Source organism: Mastomys coucha, unplaced genomic scaffold (genome assembly GCF_008632895.1).
Source record: "Mastomys coucha isolate ucsf_1 unplaced genomic scaffold, UCSF_Mcou_1 pScaffold21, whole genome shotgun sequence".
In the NCBI taxonomy this organism is placed as follows: Eukaryota; Metazoa; Chordata; class Mammalia; order Rodentia; family Muridae; genus Mastomys; species Mastomys coucha.
In genome coordinates this window covers 189,810,633-189,815,908 of record NW_022196904.1, presented here as the reverse complement: position 1 = coordinate 189,815,908, position 5,276 = coordinate 189,810,633, and the positions used below count along the sequence as shown (strand labels likewise).

At 46.8% G+C, this 5,276-nt stretch overlaps 1 protein-coding gene across 4 annotated transcripts in view; it reads left to right on the top strand.

Moving 5' to 3' along the window:
- Positions 1 to 5,276, top strand: part of Gfra1 (GDNF family receptor alpha 1) — a 220,214-nt gene that overhangs the window by 172,402 nt on the left and 42,536 nt on the right. The window lies entirely within an intron of this gene.

Here is a 5,276-nt window from a genome sequence, read left to right as displayed (position 1 = left end):
CTGAGTGAATGTGGCTGCTGTGAGTATAGTCTAGGACAGCTGGGCTTGGACTGATTTCTCCTCATCTGAGCCTGTTATGCCAATGGATATATAAACCCAAGCTGGCTGTCGTAAGATTGATTAACAGGCATTTAGAAGCCTGGTCTTTGCAACTTAGATTTATTTGTTCACACATCCAAATATTTACTAAACACACACTTTGTTCTGGTCATAGTTCTAAGTGCCAACACACTTTCTCATGGTGTTGGCAAAGCTACTCTCTAAGTGGAGGTCTATAACTGACAGAGCTGTTGAGAGCATCAAGGCTGAGGCTGGCACCCTGCTAGAGACTCAGAGATGGAGAAGAGACTTGGTGGGAGGGCCTAAAGGAGTCCCCTGGCCCTTCATGAACCAGGCGGAGAAGCTAAGGGACCTGTTTCTAGAAAATGGCTTGTATAAACCATGGGACTTGGCTCCTTTGTCCTTGAGAAGAACGTTTTATATGCAGTTGTGAGAGCTGTATATAAAATGCTGAAACTGATATAGGCTGGGATACTACTCCAAGACATTAAGGAAAAGGCTCTGCTAAGAACAGAGCTAAGGATTCCCCGGGAAGGGGAGTTTTCTTCTGTTAGCAGGAGTGATTCTCTAATGCTCTCCTCCATGAGTTCCTGCCTCCTGCACTATTGTGATATTCTCTGTGCCTGTCTTGGAAGGAAGACGTTAGAGAGTAGCTGTTTGCTCAGCTCAGAGTCTGTTGACTCTAAAACAACTTCCCTGAAAGAAAAATGGCCTAGTGTATATTTACTGTTGAATATAATTTTCCTTAGGAAGCCTGCAAGCCCATTAAAGATTAATAGGGAACCCTTTTTTCATGTTGCTGTTTCAGGTTTGTTTGTAGGAGTGTAGGTCGTTAGCCACTCAGGCATCTGTTACTCTCCATGTTCTAGGGCTCCTCTGATGTATCACAAGAAAGTCCATAGCAGAGCTTGGGGCCCAGGCTCCACAGAGGTAGTTAGTGCTGGCCTTTGAGAGTCCGGGGATGAGGGATGGGCCTTGCAAATTATTAAAGTTAAGAGAGTGTGCAATTTTAATTTTTCATCTTCTGGGAAACCCGAAGAACCAAGGCTTGACTGAAGGAAGCAGCCAGCAATTCTAGATAATTTCTAGAATTGACTTGGTGTTCGCAAAACTAATTAGAGTTCAGACAGACCCTTTGGCTGTAAGCATCATGATATTAAGTTGATGGTCTCTCCACACCCTTCTGAAATACTCAGCTTCACATTAGTGAGCACAAGCCTGGAGGGCTGGTCTTCAGATCAGTGCTCAGTGAACAGGAGTTACAGGTAGGGCTGTACTCCCCACTCCTGTATCTGATGTATCGGAACTGTGGTCTCATTGCTCTAAAGGACAGACTGATGTCCTACAGCGGAAGACACACTAGAGGATGCTAGGGAAAGGCCTTAGGGCTCAGTGGTAGGAATGACCCTGGTGTTTGTCATGACCTTAAGGAGTTTGCAGACTTTGAACACATGGAATTATATACCAAGTATTAGCAGATGAATTCTGGAAATGTAGGTGGCCATCTGAACCCTAGCATTTCACAGAGGTCCAAAGGTCCATGTGGAGTCTCTGGGCTAGCCCAGAGAAGAGCTACAGTGTCTCTGGGCTAGCCCAGAGAAGAGCTATAGACACTGGAGCTTGTGGGCTTTTGCATAGGAAATCAGAAGCTGCTGTGAACAGGTGCAGGATGCTAGACATGTCTAACCCCTCCTCCCCAGCTGATGGGTTTGCTGTCCTTCACTTGAGTGAGTAAACTGCACAGGGATTAGGGTTCTTGCCTGAAGTGTCACAATCAATAAGCAACTGAATTGAAGTAGACTTTCAAATCTGTCAAACAATTTGATATTTAAAACTCCTGCTGTTTATGTTGCTCGTGGTGTTTGCTTAATATGCTAGCACAAACCTGGTGGCTTAAACAACGTGAATGTACCCTTTCATAAGAAGTCACCCTGGCTGCACTGGGTTGTCTTTGGGGTCCTTGGTGAGCTGAGTTCTTTCTGCATGCCTATGTCTTGTTCTCATGTCTGGATTTCTTGGCTCATAGGTCTGTCTGTCTGTCTGTCTGTCTGTCACTCTTGTCCTTGTCATTGCCATATCCTCTCCCTCCTCTTCCTTTAATACCTTTTCTTTCACCACCACCCCCTTCTCAAGGTATCTTATTGTGTAGCACAGGCTAGACTTGAATTTGGAATCTTCCTGCCTCAACTTTGTGAATTCTGGGGTTGCCAGCATACCCACCACATCTGGCTTCTACTCCTTTTCCAAAGGCAGCAGGAGCCTGTGGAGTCTCTCTCATAGGGCAGCTCACTTTCACTTTTAAGGATCTCTGTGACGGCCTTGGTTCCATCAGCAAAGATCTTCTCTCTGTCATAAGCCTGGTAGCATTCTCTCAGGCTTCCAGGATTAGGATGTAGACATCGTTAGGAATCGGGACGGTCCGTGGATCGGTGTGATGGTTCCTCTGTGCTCGGCCCAGTGAGTGGCACTGTTAGAGTGTGTGGCCCTGTTGAAGTAGGTGTGACACTGTGGGTGTGGGCTTTAAGACTCTTGTGTTAGCTGCCTGGGAGCCAGTATTCTGCTAGCAGCCTTCAGATGAAGATGTAGAACTCTTAGCTCTGACTGCACCATGCCTGCCTGGATGTTGCCATCTTCCAGCCTTGATGATAATGAACTGAACCTCTGAACCTATAAGCCAGCTCCAATTAAATGTTGTCCTTTTATAAGACTTGCCTTGGTCATGGTGTCTGTTCACAGCAGTAAAACCCTAACTAAGACAGTCAGCATGAATGCTTTTGCATGTGGTCCTCTCAGGGGTCTCCATCCAGTTCGGATTCTTTGTGAATTGTCTAAGATTTTCTTCCTAGGAAAGTTTGAAAGCTCAGCTCCATGTGTGTAGCTCTCACTCAGGCAGCAGGGCAAGTGTGCATTCTGTATTGTTATCTGTCAGCGGCCCGCAGCCCCTCACTAATACTCCCTTTGACTCTGCTGTATGACAGCTACGGCCGAAACTCTTAGACTTGTTTCTGAAGCAAGATTGAACATAAATAATTAAATGAAGCCACAGTGCTCGACCTTTGCTGTCCAGAGTTCCTGAGCAGTTGATGATGTGAGACTTGAGTTCCAAGATGAATGTGAGGCTGCTTCTGAAATTTTCCCCTTGAAGACCCAAGGGCCCGCTGAGTTTTCTGTGATGTAAATTCATGCCATGTTGGTCCCGGGGCCTTACAGTGTAGCTCTGCTGGTAAGAGATTGGTTGAACATCTAGATTCTTCTCTTTCCCTGTAGCCAAATTGTCACAAAACTGATTTATTAATTTTCCCTGCGGAAATATCAAGGGCTTAAGAGCTAAGACTTACTCCGAAGGGTTTTAACATGTTTGTCACCTGTGGTTATCCCGGCAGACAACCGTTGGGTGGCTGAGAGCGTATGATTGTTTCATCAGCCAGAAAGCCTTCAATTTCTCTGCTCCTTCAATTCCTTCCCTTAAAAACAAGCACAGAAAAGCTAGATTTTCTGCACTAATAGACATACTGTGGCAGGGGCAATACAAACAACTCTATTTGACTTGGAGATGCAGCTCAGGGCTGTCTGTGCATCCGCTATTGTCTGCAATTTGTTTATCTTGCAACTATCAGTTTGTGCACTGGGAGGAGGGAGCCCCTGCCGAAGGGCAAATCTGGGATATCAGATCAGAGGCTACTGAGAGCTCCTTCCTGACTGGGATGGATTAGCTTGCCAACACCCATAACTTACTTTGCAAAATTGCCACCATGAGAGTAGCTGTCCAGCCATGTCAGCCACCTGGTGGATGTTGACTGATGGCTGTCAGTGTGCATGCAAGGTGGCTTCAGGAGGAATGCCAGAATTGATCGGATGCTGCCTGGACGTCCCTCAGAGGCCACTGCAGTGTGATGTGATCTGAATGGATAACGATAAGGTTGCAGCGCCCTGCATCCTGGCTTGTCAGCTCCACCTGGACAACTTCCAACAACAAGAGACGTGGAGGAAAACTGCAAGATGCCCCTGTGATGTCTGATCTCCTTCCCCAGACTAGGCTCTGTAGAAAGCCCTGGAGGTTGGGTGTGGAGTGTAATGTGGGAAGCCTGGACCCATGGGCTGAACCCTTGCCCTTGAGACCTGCCAAGGACCTCTACAAGGAAGCTAAGGGGACAGGAAGGACCAGGATACCTCCCATGTTTTAATCAATGTATTGAAGCTTCCAAAATACCATGATAGAAGTAAGGAAGGATTTGGGGACAGGGGTTGAGAACAACTTGACCACAGAGACCTTCCTGATTCAGGAGCACAGGGATGTCACAGAGGCTGTTGGATCTAGCAGTCAACACATGGTCATGGTGGATGAGATACCTCTGCTGAATCAGGTCCAGGTTTAATAATCTTACCGTGAATGACAACTCGGAGGTAGCGGCTGATGAACTCTAGGTGCATGAAGCTTTAGCCTTTGCAGCAGGGGTATGTGCATGTGCCCTGAGACCTTTGCTGCAGAGAGGCTATGCTACGAGCTAGGCTCTCACACTCACTCCTAGGCAGCGGGTGGACTCAGGCTCAGTCCGACAGTTCAGTTCCACGCCTGCCTCCAGCCTTGGCTCCAGGAAGCCAGTGTGGAGGTAGAGAGACAACACCTCCTGCAGAATGTGCTGAATACAGGCTCTGGCTTTCTGAAAGATCTTTTCCAGATGTGCATCCCAGTAGGTTGCTGGAGCACAATGGCTAAGGTAATTTTCTAAAAACAGAAGGAGGAAAAATCTGTTTTGTGTCACCCAGTCAGACAATTACATCTCAGTGCTCCAGCATTGTCCTCCCCAGACTAATATTAGAAGCTTTGTTTTTCAAGATGTTTTCATTCTGCATGAGCTATTTCGGAGCAGTACCAAACTTACTGATACTTAGCCATTGAAAAATATGCCGTTTCCTCTACATCTCCTCCATAAAGCAGATTTATTTGAAATATCTCTATCCTTCTCATTGAGAGGTCGTAGGGAACTCCATAAGGTTCTTGGATTACAGAATTCTCAGTTTTGTTTTGGTCAAAGTTGATGCCGCTGGGTTTACAGACTTAGGTAGGCTGTTGTGGCATGAGGCCTGTAGAGGAAAGGTGTGTTTCTGCACTTGGGCTCACTCTCGCTGTACCACCTTCTCCTTCTCCTCCTTTTCTTCCTCCTCCTCCTCCTTTTCCTCCTCTTCCTCCTCCTCCGCCTCCTCCTCCTCTTCTT